This window comes from Panthera onca, chromosome B3 (assembly GCF_046562875.1).
Source record: "Panthera onca isolate mPanOnc1 chromosome B3, mPanOnc1 haplotype 2, whole genome shotgun sequence".
Taxonomy (NCBI): Eukaryota; Metazoa; Chordata; class Mammalia; order Carnivora; family Felidae; genus Panthera; species Panthera onca.
The window spans coordinates 54,770,102-54,787,038 of NC_138344.1; the positions used below are offsets into that span (position 1 = coordinate 54,770,102).

General features: G+C 39.2%; 1 protein-coding gene across 1 annotated transcript in view; it reads left to right on the forward strand.

Annotated features, from left to right (window-relative positions):
• SHC4 (SHC adaptor protein 4) overlaps positions 1-16,937 on the forward strand; it is a 129,530-nt gene that overhangs the window by 53,973 nt on the left and 58,620 nt on the right. The gene's annotated exons all lie outside the window — the stretch shown is intronic.

Below are 16,937 nucleotides of genomic sequence, written 5' to 3' on the forward strand. Positions count from 1 at the left end.
TCCCTTAATTTTGAAAAAGTGGTTCTCCCGAAGATCCCAAAAAGCATCTGGAGGCATTTAAGGTTCCGTTTTTGTTGTTAAGGAAAGGGCAAAGCCTGGGGAATGCCAGAGCAGCGAGTTCTAATTCTGCTATATGTATGTGTATATATAGCCAGAAAAATCAATGATACAGTTCCTTTAGGGAAGAGTGAGCCAGATGGAAGACACTCAAAATTCATTAAAACTAATCTCAGCATGAAAAGAGTCCTTTCTTTGATAAAAAAGAGAGCTTTGTGGCCAAAGGAAATACAGGACATTTGGTGCATCTCTCCACCTGCCAGGCAGATTCGTTCCACTTCCTATTGGTATTCTCCTTAGGAAAACTGAGATCTGCCTGACAAAGTAAGTCTGCAGCTCTGACCCCTTTAATTACACATGAGCTGTGGCTTGTGAGAACTGCACCTACCCTATGAAAATGGTTGTTTTCACATATGTTTGAGCAATAAGAGGGTGGATCCAGATCTAGATTATCTGAGCCACTAATGAGAATTTCTCTGAAAATGATCTCTTCCATTGTTATCGGTGACAACACAGACAAAAAAAAAAAAAAAAAAAAGAGAGAGAAAAGAAAAGAAAAAGAAGGTGTTTTCTAGTTAAGTGTGTATGCCAATGTAAGGTGGCAGGAATCTGGCAGCAGCTCATTAGAGGGCTTAGGTTGGATCTAGAAATAGACGCTGAGGTGGAGAGTTAAATGCAGAAGGCTTATTGCGTGGGCGCTCAGGATCAACATGCGGGGGAGTGAGGGATGCGGGAGGTTGACCAGTGATGCCATCTCAACAAAGGCCTGAGCAGATCTCATGGGCAAAGAGACCAGGCCTTTGAATTCATTTTGACCCGCCTTTGGATGCCTGCTGTCTCTAGGGATGGGACACATCTGTGGGCAAGGCAACTGCCTTAAGGAGAAGACAGCTTCAGGGAAGCAACGTAGCTGTGAGCCATTAGTGGTGAACACTCCAGCAACATGGGCAATGCGTACCTCTGTGTGGAAGGGGGAGCTGGGAAAAGGGATCATACTGTGTTTCAGTGCCATAGAGATGTCTAAACATTTACTCATTCTGCCTGTGTAGAAATGTCCACTGTCCATTACTATTTGCACAACAGACATAATTGGACCTCTTCTACAACATATTATCTGTAGCACCCCAGTTATAACACATAGAGTGCTCAGCTGGGTACTAGGCATTGTAAAAACAGGTTAGAACCATTTCTTTCTTTTTTTTTTTTTCATGTTTTTATTTACTTTTGAGAGAGAAAGAACACCACCCAGGTACTCCTCTTTCTTTATTTTTTTAAGTTTATTTATTTATTTTTGAGAGAGAGAGAGAGTGAGGGAGGGAGGGACAGAGAGAGAGGAGAGAGAGAATACCAAGCAGGGTCTGAGCTGTTGTCACAGAGCCCAGTGTGGGGCTTGGTCCTACGAACCATGAGATCGCGACCTGAAATTGAGAATCAGACCCAAAATCAAGAATCAGATGCTTAATCGACTGAACCACGTAGGCACCCCCAGATGCATCTCTTAAAGAAGACAGACATTATATGGATAAAACAATAACTTGCTCAAGGTCACAGAACTTGTAAGAGAGCTAGATTTTTCGACTCTGGCTGTATGCTCGCAGAGTCCACTGTTAAGCAGCCTTTTTTCAGGTTCTGTTATCATGTGAAAGTGGAATTATAGATAAATCAATGCCCTTAACATTTTTTCCTTTTAATGCTTACCGTAATTTTGCACTTTTGTTTCCTTCTGTATTTCTTCATGTACCGTGCACTGTATAATGCACTTAATGAATGTTAGTTGATACTAAAAAAAAAAAAAGAATTTCAGTTTTCCTCCTTCTCCACGGAGTACTGATAGGAGGGACAAAGAATGGAAAATGATAACTCACAGTTTGTAAAAGGAGTTCCATAATTCTTATATTTACATAGAAGACCCATCTCTTATAAAACTAGCTTCCTATACCAAGAAACTGCACAAGACCAAGTCCAAAATATATAAAAATAATCTTTGTAAAGATTAAAAGGTTGTGCTCTAATAGGTTTTCCATAGCTGACCATGACCCCAAAGGCTCTAACATTCATTTTTGGGTTTTGCTTAGCAAACCACGAACTGAGAGCCTAATCCAACCTACTGTCTGATTTTGATTTTACCACCTTGTGACCCAAGAATGGTTTTGATCTTTTTAACTGGTTCAGAAAAAAAATCAAAAGATGAATATTCCATGATCTGTGAAAATTATATGGAATTCAAATTTCAGTGTCCATAAGTGTTACCATCACACAATCATGCCCATTCATTTATGTATTGTCTGTGACTGCTTTTCTAGCTACAACTGCAGCATCGAGTAGTGTGACAGAGATTGTATCATTGGCAAAGCCTAATGTTTTCACTATCTGGTCCTTTATAGGAAAGGCATGCCAACTGATGCTCTTAAGAGACTCTCAACTTTAGCTCTCTTAGAAACACTTGAGGGAGCTTTTAAAACTCCCAATCTCCAAGCCCCACCCTGCACCAATTAAATCAGTCTGGAGATGAGATCCTGTCTTCAGGATTTGTTAAAGCTCCCCTGTGTTTCCCCAGCGTGCGGGCAAGGTTGAGAACCATTGCCTGCATTTTTTTTAAATTTTTTTAATTTTTTTAATATATGAAATTTATTGTCAAATTGGTTTCCATACAACACCCAGTGCTCATCCCAAAAGATGCCCTCTTCAATACCCATCACTCACCCTCCCCTCCCGCCCACCCCCCATCAGCCCTCAGTTTGTTCTCATTTTTTAAGAGTCTCTTATGCTTTGGCTCTCTCCCTCTCTAACCTCTCTCTCTTTTTTTTTTTTTTCCTTCCCCTCCCCCATGGGTTCCTGTTAAGTTTCTCAGGATCCACATAAGAGTGAAAACATATGGTATCTGTCTTTCTCTGTATGGCTTATTTCACTTAGCATAACACTCTCCAGTTCCGTCCACATTGCTACAACCACTGCCTGCATTTTGAAGGATAGGTGGCTGAGGTCTGTTGGCATCCAGACTGCCAGATGGGACTGCAGGTCACTTATCACCTCCTGTGTGTTCTGGGGCTGATGTGAGAAAAGATGTTCAGGACCTCCAGATGCCCTCTGGGGAAAGCCCTTCCCACAAGGAGGTGGCAGGGATGAAGGAGATAGGGGAGAGGAGAGGATTGTGCCAAATATCTCTCCCAGCATATTGAATGAGTTGAAGACAAAATTTCCCCCAAATGGAACATTATCAAGTGAACAGGCAGTGTGGCCATCCCTCACCTAGCTGCTAGGAATAGGTGACCTAATTCTTTAGCATCTACTGGCACAACCATCTGGCTGAAACTGCAGAGCATAGAAACCAGGTATCCTGTGCAGTGAGTCCAATAGAAATTTTAATCAACTGTGAGGTGCACGAACTGATGTGCTTAAGAATCACCTGGAGGCTCTTGGGCCCCACTCCAGACCTATAGAATTAAAATCTCTAGGAACAGTCCCAGGAATCTGCATTTTAACCAGCATCCTAGTTGATTCTTAAGAACTTCAAAGTTTAGGGGCGTCTGGGTGGCTCAGTCGGTTGGGCGTCTGACTTCGGCTCAGGGCATGATCTTATGGTCCGTGAGTTCGAGCCCCGCGTCGGGCTCTGTGCTGTCAGTTCAAAGCCTGGAGCCTGCTTGGGATTCTGTGTCTCCCTCTCTCTCTGCCCCTCCCGCACTCACGCTCTGTCTCTTTCTATCAAAAAAATGAATAAATGTTAAAAAAAATTTTTAAAAAAAAGAACTTTAAAGTTTAATCATTACCTACTTAAATGGTTATGCTGTTGAATTTTTAGCAGGTGTGCAGGCACATTTGCCCTACCATTATTTGCCACAGTGGGAAAGGCCAGTTATTTATTCCTCTGAAGGGTGCATACACACATTAAAAAAAAGAGAGAGAACTTACCAGGTAAAATCTATAATATATATGCCAAATGGCCTTTCAAGTCATCAGAGTTATATTTTTAAAAGAGCAGTGTAGGAGTTATACACTCTTTCTACCAATTGCTATCTTGCTCAGTAGTATAGATACTTCTATGGCAAACTGCTTGAAATATCTTAAATAGTGCCAATCTTCTTTCTTTGAAGGCAGCTCTACTTTTTGGAAGTAAATACACATCATTTGGAGTGAAGTAGGGTGGATAAAGTGGGTGATGAAGTTGGATCTGTTTTGGCCTTTAAAAAAATGAGCTTTGATTTGTAAGTGATCACACTGTATATCAGTTCACTCTTGCACTCCCAAAGACATGCCTGCATGATATTTTGAATATTTTGTCTAAAACAAAGTTGTTTTAGAAAAGCCTGGTTTATTTTTGCTTTTATTTCCCTTGCCTCCGGAGACGTGTTGAGTAAGCAGTTGCTGTGGCTGAGGTCAAAGAGGTTGCTGCCTGTTTTTCCCTCTAGGATTTTGATTGTTTCCTGTCTCACATTTAGGTCTTCCATCCATTTTGAGTTTATTTTTGTGTATGGTGTAAGAAAGTGGTCCAGTTTCATTCTTTGTCATGTTGCTGTCCAGTTCTCCCAGCATCATTTGCTAAAAAGAGTCTTTTTTCCATTGGATACTCTTTCCTGCTTTGTCAGAGATTAGTTGGCCATACATTTGTGGGTCCAATTCCGGGTTCTCCATTCTATTCCATTGGTCTGTGTGTCTGTTCTGGGTGTTGTATGTAAGTGATACATCATGGGAATCTTCTCCCCAAGCCAAGAACACTTTGTATACACTGTATGTTAGCTATCGTGACAATAAATTATATTAAAGAAAAAAAAAAGCCTAGTTTATCCCAAAGTAATGGAAAACAGTTTTTTGGATTTACAAATTCCTGAGTGTTTTGTATGAAATCAACCCCGTTTCTTTCTTATCATTTTCATAAGGCTTAAGCACTTAGATGGTGTTTTTGTGGGTGTAGGTGTTTGCGTTTTGAAATATGTGATTCCATTACAGGAAATCATTGTGGGGATAGGATAAAATCAGTACTTCATTTCTGATCACCTGGGGAGACTTGTAGGGAAGGTGTGATAGTGGGGTCTTTCACTTCATTCAAGTGCACTAGATGGGTCAACATTTGCATCAGAGCCCAAGGGCAGCATCCCGGAGCAGAGAGAACAACTGTGTTCTGTGGTTGCCGAGCTGGGTAGAATTGCAGATGTACTTTAGAATCAGATTTTAAATATAATTCAGGTTGAACAGAGAGGCATGATAAGTCAGTGTGGGAGTAGATGCTGTGGGCAGTACTGAAAGGTTTTATTTGACCATCTTGGGACCTGAAGTGCCTATTTCTAAATGAAAGGATATATTTTATGGGCTCTGTCTACCCTCCTAGAGTGCACAGGCGATGCCCCTTGATAATAGCACAAAGGGAGTTTGAAGCTTTCCATTTTCTACCAGTCTGTGGGCACTGACTGCATTCATTGTTTGCTTATCGCCATGGAGGCAGGCTCCTGTTCTAAAGTGTCTTGTCTGAGGGACTACACAAATTTTTGAATGTCTTTAATTTCACCCAGCTGAACAAAATTGAACACATAGATCACTGGGCCTTGATGTTCTGAAGGCAAAGATTTAAAAAAAGAAGGCACTAGTTTCCCTACAACAAGGTCACAACATAATACCCCACTGATCTGGGGCTTGAGGTACTCACAAGTCCCTCCCTTCATCAATACGAGGGCACTTTGAGACATTGACAACCTGTCCCTTCGACGTTGTTAACTGCTTTCTTTAAGGAAAGTACCTTGGGAAATATAGGTGACTTTGTTTTGCCCCATTATTTTTGTGTTTTGTTTAGGGGAGGTTTTTGGTGTGATTAAAATTTATTCTCATTTCTATTTGCCTGGACAAAATTATCCATTCCTTCATTCTGTATGTGGCAGGGGGTGGGGGCAGGAGATGGGGAGAGTTGCCTCAAACCCACTGGGCCTTTTGCCTGGTTTCATGTTACACATTTGCTGGCTTTCCTATTTACTGAAGAGCTGCATTTTGACATTTAGTAGAAACAGTCTGTCCGACAAACGGTCCCTCTATCAAACACTCTACTTTGTCTTGGATTGTGATATTGCCTTCCAAACCTATAACAAGGGGGGTTAGACAACTTTGCTTCCAGAAGAGCTTAACTGTTTAAGGGTTAAAGACACAGAAAAATTATAACTTAAGTACTGTAGTGGCCAAGGGTTGATGAAGAAAGGTGGCTTTGTTTGGATGATTAGTTTGCACTCTGTTGAGACAGACAAAATATCTGTTTTTGGACTTATGGCGTAGGCAGGGTTTTAAATGCTTAAAAGCAAATCTTCAACGGCATTCTCATTCTCTTACATCAGCCCACTTCTCTCCCCTTCTCTCTCATGTGGCAAAACAATAAACAAAGTGGCCACTGTTGGTGCTGTGGGGCGTTTCTGCCTCTTTCTAGTGCAGGCTCCCAGGATGGAAATCTTGAGCCATTAAAACTCTGAAAATTGTGCTTCTCCAAGAGAGGACATTTGCTGAATGTTTGCTAGCTGGAGAGTGCCTCATGACCAGTCAGCTCCAAAAGGGTGGTGTAGAAATGCCGGCTTCATAGGCAGCTGGGGTGGCGGGGACACCCCCAGCCCTGTGAGGAAATCCCCACTTCTGGGCTCTGTTTTCTTTTTCCTCTGCATTTGTAAAGTGTCTGAGGGTGTGGCTGAAACTCCAGAAGAGCATTGAAAGTACTATTTGTTTTTGAAAATGTTACAGCTAATCTCTTGGTCCTAGTCTGAGGGAAAGAAAAGATCTTTGTGAAGAAAGGCAACAAAATGCAACCATCTATCTGTCTTCCCTGGCTGGGTTTCGGGAGATTTGTTAACACTGATAGCAGCCGAGAAAGCAGAATTTGAGAGGTTATTTTAAAGCAGTGGTTCTTAGCCTGGGATCTGTGGAGTCCCAAGAGCCCCACAGATGGTTTTCTGGGTAGTGGAGTGGGGGGGAGGGCGGGGGGAGGGAGGGAGGATCTCCTAAAATTGAATAGAAAATTTTGTACAAACAGACCTCTCATTGGAGAGAGAGCCTGTGACTCTTTGGAGTCTCAAATCCAAAATAATAATAATAATAATAATAATAATAATAATAATAATAACCACTTTGTATTTTTTCTTTTTTATTGTGGTAAAATACACATAACATAAAATATAGCATATTAACCATTTTTTAAGTGTACAGTTCAGTCTTATTAAATACATTCACATTGTTGTGCGGCCATCACTACCAGCCAACCCCATAATTCTTTGCATCTTGCAAAACCGAAACTCTATACCCATTAAACAAGTCCTCCCTAGTCCCTCTTCCCCTAGGCCCTGGCAACACCATTCCACTTTCTGTCTTTGTGAATCTGACTACTCTAAGTAGCTGGTGGAAGTGGAATCACGTAGTATTTGTATGTTTGCGACTGGCTTATTTCACATAGCATGCATGAGGTCCTTAAGTTTCACCCATGTTGTAGCATACTGCAGAATTGCCTTCATTTTTAAGGAATAGTATTCCACTGCATGTATATACAACATTTTGCTTATCTATTCATCCATTCACGGACGCTTGGGTTGCTTCCGTGTTTTAGCTATTGTGAGTAAAGCTACTATCAACACCGATGTATAATATCACCACTTCTTGTTTTGTTTTTAATGTTTATTTATTTTTGAGAGAGAGAGAGAGAGAGAGCACACGCACGTGCAAGGGCACCCACGAGTGGGGGAGGGACAGGGGAAAGGGGGACAGAGGATCTTATGCAGACTCTGTGCTGACCACAGAGTACCCGATGCAGGGCTCAAACTCTGGAACTATGAAATCACCACCTGAGCTGAAGTTGGACTCTTAACCAAATGAGCCACCCAGGCACCCCATCGCCACTTTTTAAAAGCAAGTTCATAGGCACAAGTTTCTCCTTTTTTCTTTTGAGCAGAGTTGTATATCCAGAGATTTTCAGAGTCTGTAATGCTTCCACATGCCTTGACCGACTTTAGAACTCCTTTTTTAAAAAGGAGTTTAATACAGTATTATATTAGTATCAGGCATACAGCATAGTGATTGGTCATTTGAGTATGTTGTGAAATGATCACCACAATGAGTCTAGCTACCATCTGCCACTATACAAATTTAACACAATATTATTGACTATAGTCCCCGTGCCATATAGTACATCTCATGACTTAATTATTTTATAACTGAAGTTCTTTCATCTTGATCCCCTTTACCCATCCCCCCCCCCTTCTGAGCCCCTCCCCTCTGGCAATCTCCAATCTGTTCTCTGTATCTGTGAGTCTGGGTTTTGTTTTGTGAAATCACTCAGTATTGTATTTGCCTTTTCTGTTCTAAATTATTTCACTTAGCATAATGCCCTCAAGGTCCATCCATGTTGTCACAAATGGCAAGATTTCATTCTTTTTATGGCAAAAGTATTTCCTTGTCTGTGTACACAGAGAGAGGGAGAGAGGGAGAGAGACATCTTCTTTGTCCATTTGTCCATCGATGGACACTTAGGTTGTTTCCATATCTTGGCTATTGTAAGTAATGCTGCAATGAACCTAGGGGTGCATATATCTTTTCAAATTAGTGTTTTGCTTTCTTCTGATAGATACCCAGTAGTGGATTTGCCGGATTATATGGTATTTCTATTTTAAATTTTTTGAGGAACCTCCATACTGTTTTCCACAGTGACTGTACCAATTTACATTCCCACTAACAGTGTATAAGGATTTCCTTTTCTCTATACCCTTTCTAATAATTATTATTTCTTGTCTTTTTTTTAAATTAAAAAAAAGTTTTTTTTTTTTTTTAATTTATTCTTGAGACAGAGGCAGAACGTGAACAGGGGAGGGGCAGAGAGAGAGGGAGACACAGAATCCGAAACAGGCCCCAGGCTCTGAGCCGTCAGCACAGAGCCCAACGTGGGGCTCGAACCCACGAACTGTGAGATCATGACCTGAGCCGAAGTCGGACGCCCAACCGACTGAGCCACCCAGGCACCTCTATTTCTTGTCTTTTTGAAAATAGCCATTCTGAAGGGTGTGAGGTAATATCTCATTGTGGTTTTGATTTACATTTCCCTGATATAAAGTGTGATGTTGAGCCTCTTTTCATGTGTCTGTTGGCCATCTGGATGTCTCTTTTGAAAATTGTTTATTCAGATCCTCTGCCCATTTTTAATTGTATTGTTTGTTTTTTGTTATTGGGTTGTAGGAGTTCTTTATATATTTTGGGTATTAACCCATTACTGGTATATGATTAGTAAATATCTTCTCTCATTTAGTAGGCTGCCTTTTCATTTTGTTGGTGGTTTCTTATACTGTGCAGTGGCTTTTAATCCTATGTAGTCCCATTTATTTTTACTTTTGTTTTCCTTGCCTTAGATTCAGCAAGGAGCTTATGTTTTCTTATAGGAGTTTTATGGTTTCAGGTCTTTAATCCATTTTGAATTAATTTTTGTGTATGGGGTAAAATAGTTGTGTAGTTTCATTCTTTTCCATGTTGCTGTCCAGTTTTCCCCACATCATTTATTGAAGAGACTGTCTTTTCTTCATTGTATATTCTTGCCTCCTTTGTCATAAATTAATTGCCCATATATGCATATGTTTATTTCCAGGCCCTCTATTCTATTCCATTGATCTATGTGTCTGTTTTTATGCCAGTATCTTACTGTTATAATTACTATAGCTTTGTACTACAGTTTAAAGTCAGGAAGCATCATACCTCCAGCTTTGTTTTTCTTTCTTAAGATTATTTTATCTATTCAGGGTCTTTGTAGTACTACATAAATTTAAGAATTATTTGTTCTAGTTTTGTGGCAAATGCCATGGAATTTTGATAGGGATTGCATTGAATGTCTAGATTACTTTGGTTTCTATGGACATTTTAACAATATAAATTCTTCTGATACATAAGTATGGAATATCTCTCCATGTATGTGTGTTTTCTTTGTTTTCTTCAATTTCTTTCATTTTAGAATCTAAGACACAAAAGTGTCTTAGACTTCTTAGTGTACAGGTCTCTCACCTCCTTGGTTATATTTATTCCTATTTATTATTTTTGGTGTGATTGAAAGTGGGATTCTTTTTTTTTATTTTTCAGTTTTTATTTTAATTACAGTTAGTTAAAATATGGTGTTATATTAGATACAGGGACACAGTATAGTGATTCCACACTTCCATAAAACACCTAATGCTCATCACAGCAAGTGCCCTCCTTAATCTCCATCATCTATTTTACCCATCTCCACTCTGGTAACTATCAGTTTGTTCTCTAAAGTTAAGAGTCTATTTCTTAGTTTCTCTCTTTCTTTTTTTTTCCCTTTGCTCACTTGTTTTGTTTCTTAAATAACACACATGAGTGAAATTATATGGTATTTGTCTTTCTCTGACTCATTTTGCTTAGCATTATACTCTCTAACTCCATCCACATCATTGTAAATGGCAAGATCTCATTCTCTTTTATGGCTGAAAAATATTCCATTGTGTATATATACCACATCTTCTTTATTCATTCATCAATCAGTGGACCTTTGGGCTGTTTCCATATCTTGGCTATTTTAATAATGCTACAGTAAACATAGGGGTGCATGTGTCCCTTTGAATTTGCGTTTTTGTATTCTTTGGGTAAATACCCAATAATGTGATTGCTGGAAGGTAGGGTAGTTCTATTTTTAAATTTTTGAGGAGTCTTCACATTGTTTTCCACAGTGGCTGCACCAGTTTGCATTCCCACCAACAGTGCACAAGGGTGCCTTTTTCTCCACATCCTTGCCAAGCACCTGTTGTTTCTTGTTGATTTTAGGAGATTTTTTTCTTGATTTCTCTTTTTGATAGTTCATTATGAGTGTATAGAAATGAAACAGATTTCTGTATATTACTTTTATATCCTGCAACTTTACCGAATTAACTTATTAGTCCTAATAGTTTTTGGTAGAGTCTTTAGGGTCTTCTATCTAAAATTTCATGTCATCTGAAAATGGTGATAGTTTTACCTCTTCCTTTCCAGTTTAGATGTTTTTAACTTCTTTTTTTTATTATTGGTTTTTGCCTAATTGCTCTGGCCAGGACTTCCAGTACTATGTTGAACCAAGTGGGGAGAGTAGGTATCCTTATGCTCTTCCTAATCTTCAAGGAAAAGTTTTCAGCTTTTCACCATTGAGTATGATAATAGCTGCGGGTTTGTCATTGGCCTTTATTATGTTGAGGTGTGTTCTTTCTATACCCAATTTGTTGACAGTTTGGTTTTTTTTAAATCATAAATGGATGTTGAATTTTGTAAAATGCTTTTTCTGTGTCTATTGAGAAGATCATATGATTTCTTTCCTTCATTTTGTTAATGTGGAGCATCATATTGGTTGATTTGCACATGCTGAGCCACCTTTACATCCTGGAATAAATCTCACTTGATAGTAACATATGATCCTTTAAATGTATTGTTGAATTTGGTTTGCTAATATATTGTTGAAGATTTTTGCACCTATGTTCATCAGGGATATTGGCCTGTACTTTTTTTTTTTTTTTTTTGTAGTGCTTCTGACTTTAAAATCTGAGTGAGTGTGCCCAGGCATACATGAGCATGCTTGCCCACATGGGCACACAGCTGGGTTCTGGGTGCTCTTTTCTTCCATGAGGAGATAACAGCCAATGTATAGAAAACAATGGCTGAGAAAGGGCTAGGGTTATCCCTTTGGGCTTTTTCTGGAATTGACCCCTGCCACTTTGCACTAGTCCCTTGCTAGTTTACCCCAGTTACATTGGAGTAAGGATTGGCCAAAAAGCTCTCCCCCCCCCCCCCCCCCGCCCCGCCACTGCATTTGGGGGAGTGAGCAAGAGAAGGACCAGTATTGTTTTCCTGGTCCTGGGAGTGTGGGATTCCCTCCCTTTCGTGCACATGGCAGTATGGTTACTCCCTGAATGAGTGTAGGTTTTGAATTCAGACCTGGGTTTGTATTCTGCCTCTCCCACTCTTAGCTGCATTATTCAGAAGCAGTTATTTAAATTCTGTACGCTTTTGTTTCCTCATTTGTAAGATGGATATAAAATAGCTATCTTGAAATGACATTGTTAAGAAGAAATAAGGTGATGTACATAAGGTACTTATGGCCTGCCTGTATAGATAGGAGATGTTCCTTCATTAAAACCCAGGTTCCCTGAGATGGCATTGTGTATCATTCTAAAGGAAGGGGCTTTGCCAATTTTGATGCCTTTGATTTCCTTTTGTTGTCTGATTGCTGATGCTAGAACTTCCAACACTATGTTAAACAACAGCGGTGAGAGTGGGCATCCCTGTCGTGTTCCTGATCTCAGGGAAAAAGCTCTCAGTTTTTCTCCATTGAGGATGATGTTAGCTGTGGGCTTTTCATAAATGGCTTTTATGATGTTTAAGTATGTTCCTTCTATCCCAACTTTCTCAAGGGTTTTTATTAAGAAAGGGTGCTGGATTTTGTCAAAGGCCTTTTCTGCATCGATTGACAGGATCATATGGTTCTTATCTTTTCTTTTATTAATGTGATGTATCACGTTGATTGATTTGCGAATGTTGAACCAGCCCTGCATCCCAGGAATGAATCCCACTTGATCATGGTGAAAAATTCTTTTTATATGCTGTTGAATTCTATTTGCTAGTATCTTATTGAGAATTTTTGCATAAGTGTCCATCAACTGATGAATGGATAAAGAAATTGTGGTTTATATACACAATGGAATACTACGTGGCAATGAGAAAGGATGAAATATGGCCTTTTGTAGCAACATGGATGGAACTGGAGAGTGTGATGCTAAGTGAAATAAGCCATACAGAGAAAGACAGATACCATATGGTTTCACTCTTATGTGGATCCTGAGAAACTTAACAGAAACCCATGGGGGAGGGAAGGAAAAAAAAAAAAAAGAGGTTAGAGTGGGAGAGAGCCAAAGCATAAGAGACTGTTAAAAACTGAGAACAAACTGAGGGTTGATGGGGGGTGGGAGGGAGGGGAGGGTGGGTGATGGGTATTGAGGAGGGCACCTTTTGGGATGAGCACTGGGTGTTGTATGGAAACCAATTTGACAATAAATTTCATATATTGAAAAAAAAATTAAAAATAAAGGAAGGGGCTTCTACTGTAAAAGCGTTGCTAAAACCGGTCAAGATTTTTCTTCTTTATGAAACTTTGGGGAATGGAAACAAGGAAGTCTACCAAATAAACTGAAAAAATAAATCTGGATTTAGCAGTCATAAAGATGGAGGAGTTAAAGGTTAAGCTGGAATGGGACAGAGATACAAATAAAGATCTTTTATTTATCTGTGACATGTACATTGATCCATCTCTCTGTGGGTGTTGGCAAAAGAGAGAAAGGCTGTGTTGCCTCTTCATTGGGACATATATATATTTTTTAATTTTTTAAATGTTTATTAATTTTTGAGAGAGAGAGAGTGCGCGCTCCAGCAGAGGAGAGGCAGAGAGACGGAGACAAAGCAGGTTCCAGGCTTCAAGCTGTCAGTACAGAGCCCAACACGGGGCTCAAACTCACAAGCGGTGAGACCATGACCTGAGCTGAAGTTGGATGCTCAATCAGCTGAGCCACCCAGGGGCCCCTTCATTGGGACACCTTTGACATGCCCTCACATTTTGACAGCAGATGAGCAAAAATCCTGCTGAGAAACTTACTTTGCATTCTTTTAATATTTTTATTTACTCAATCAACTGCACAGTGAAGGGAAAACATAACATTGTTTACATTGTTGACATAAAAATATCAATAGAATAAAAATAGGAAACAACAAACCACATATACAAAAAACACCTAAACCAAGTCATTGTTTATAAGCTCTTTCTATATCACTATTTAGACAGAATTAATTTTATGTAGCTACCAATGTGTATATGCCATTCCAAGTTCTACTTTTGGCCCACTAATTTTTAAAAAAAAATTTTTTTAACATTTATTTATTTTTGACACAGAGAGAGACAGAGCATGAACAGGGGAGGGGCAGAGAGAGAGGGAACACAGAATCGGAAGCAGGCTCCAGGCTCTGAGCCATCAGCCCAGAGCCTGACACGGGGCTCGAACTCATGGACTGCGAGTTCGTGACCTGAGTTGAAGTCGGACGCTTAACCGACTAAGCCACCCAGGCGCCCCTTGGCCCACTAATTTATATAGACTCCCCTTATTTCTATAGTCTTCATACTTAACAGTCCAAGTGGGAATATTTATATTGATAAATTCCATATCACAAGCTATGGAGTTGGTTTTTTATTCTAAAATAAATATGTATTCTATATACATACTCAATACTATTTCGATACAAATTCTCCTCCCCTTGTCAAAAGCTCTGATAAATATTAAGAGATTTATCATCTTTTACCAAATCACTCTCTAGAGAGATCGTATCAATACTAATCAGGGCCCCCAGCATGGATAAGTATGCCTGACGTGGAATTTTCCCCATCTTCCCCAACAGTGCATTTGTCATTTTCTTTTTTGCTAACTTAATGACAGTGAAGTGAGTATCTTGTAGTTGTATTAATTTTCAATTTTAAAGTTGTAATGAATGTGAACATTTTCCGATTTTTAAAAATTGAACTATTTCTATCTCTTTTGTATGAATTATCTGGTCTGGGGGTTGGCACACTATGGCCCTTGGGCTAAAAATAGCCAACTCCCTGCTTTTAGAAATAGTTTTATTGGAACATAGCCATGCTCATTTGTTTACATATTGTCTCTTACTGCTTTTGAGTTATAATGCAGAGTTGAGTAGTTGTAGCAGAGAAAAGTCTAAAATATTTATCATTTGGCCCTTTATTTTTTTATTTTTAAAAATTTTTTTTAACGTTTATTTTTTTTTTGAGACAGGGAGAGACAGAGCATGAACGGGGGAGGGGCAGAGAGAGAGGGAGACACAGAATCAGAAGCAGACTCCAGGCTCTGAGCCATCAGCCCAGAGCCAGACGCGGGGCTTGAACTCACGGACCGTGAGATTGTGACCTGAGCTGAAGTCAGACGCTTAACCCACTGAGCCACCCAGGTGCCCCTCATTTGGCCCTTTACAGAAAAAGTTTTCAGACTCTAATCCCATCTCTCAGCTCTTATTCATTCTTGTTTTTCCATACTCTATGCTGCATCAATATCAAACTACTTGTACTTTCCCTCATATGATAATTTATACTTTCGTGCTGTTACGCATGCTCTTCCCTCTCTGGAATTTCCAAACTCCGCTCTGCCAGGAAGGTTCATCCTTCCAAACTGTCCTTGACAGGCACTCATGCTACAAAGCATTCCTTTTAATTCCCATTTAAAACTTTACTTTTTGTTAAATGATATCAACTGTATGAGAATCAAGAGAACAATGCCTGGGAAAGCACTTTGTGAAACTAGGAGGTGCTATATAAAAGTAACAACTAATAATAACTGTGGTTATACTTGTCAGTATCAATGTCCACCTTTGTCTCTACTTTTATTTCAAACCATTTACAAGGAGCTTTTTAGACCAAAGCACCTCATTTGGCTCTCATGGAGTAAAGGAGTAAAGGATCTGATACCTTTTTCATAACCGCCTTTTATTAAATATCAACAACATAGGTGCCTGGACATGTCATTTTGGCAACACCAGAGGCTAGTTCAGATTAATTATTATGTGTCTCATCAATGATTGAATAATCATTAAGGTGACTCAAACATCAATCAACCAACCAAACAAAAGAGTCTGACTCTCTGAGCGGTCCTTCTATTTCATCCAGAGAACAAAGGTTGGAATCCTACAGAAACCATAGATACAAAATCCTGAGAAAATACGCTAAACCAAAAAGCCATTCTATGTATTGGTTGTAGGTAATTATGCAAAAATCAGACAAGAGAATACTTTAGAGAAGAATTTCATCTATCCAGAAAAAAAAAATCTGAACTAAAATATAAATTATAAATCCAAAACAATGCCTAGAGTCTCTGGAATTCTACTTATTTTTCCAATATATCTACTAGAACATTGAGGACATAGATCCACGTTACTATATCTATATGTCTGTATTGTGTCTGTATCTATATATCTCTCTAGATAGAGAGGGAGATAGATTTCTTTAATAGGGCTGCATTCCTCTGCGTGTTCCTCCCCTCCTTAGGAATCAAAAACATCTCAAAAAAATATTTTCAGGAAATATATATAAAAACTAATACAATGTTGCAGGTGGTCATATGTGTGTGTGTACTAATACAGTTAACTAATTTAAACAATGATTTCCGGTGAATCCAGGAAAGAGCTTAGAGATGTGCTTTGTGAAAAGTTTAATATATGTGTTGAAAGATAGGAGGTTATGGTTCAGATTACGCTGAGTGAAAGCTTGGGCTGTTCAGAATGCTGAGTTCCAGAGACAAAAGCTTTTAGTTCTAACTGCATTTCTGGAGAGGAGGGTGGCAGGTTGTTCACCACTTCCATTAAGGAACAACTACGTATTTTAGCGGTGCCTTTCTCTCACGAAATGCAATATAGAGTAAGGGCAAAAAAAAAAAAAAAAAAAAAAAAAAATCAAAGGAGGAAATTTGTTATTGATTTTCATTTCTTCTGCGAAATTACATGAAAGCTCAATGGCTTGTAGCAGTATCTCAGTCAATAAGGCTCCATTTGAGACCACCTTGAAGTTCAATTCTCTCCCAGTCCCTTTAAACTTCCTCTAGTGTCAGATTCTTTTGTATTTAATTGTCTTTGGTGCTGAGATACTAGGAAGCTTTTTATCCATAACACCACAGAGAGGATTTTGCTAAAAGCAAAACTGTGAAGTATTCCCAGACAACTAAGTTCCACTCCTCCTTTTTGGTTAAAAATCAACATTGCTAAAAACCAAATCTGAAAAGCCAAGGAAAAAAGAGATGAAGAAGGTAAATAATAGGATTCCTTATTGCAAAGTGATTTTTTTCAGCATAAGGGTAGGAGTAGGA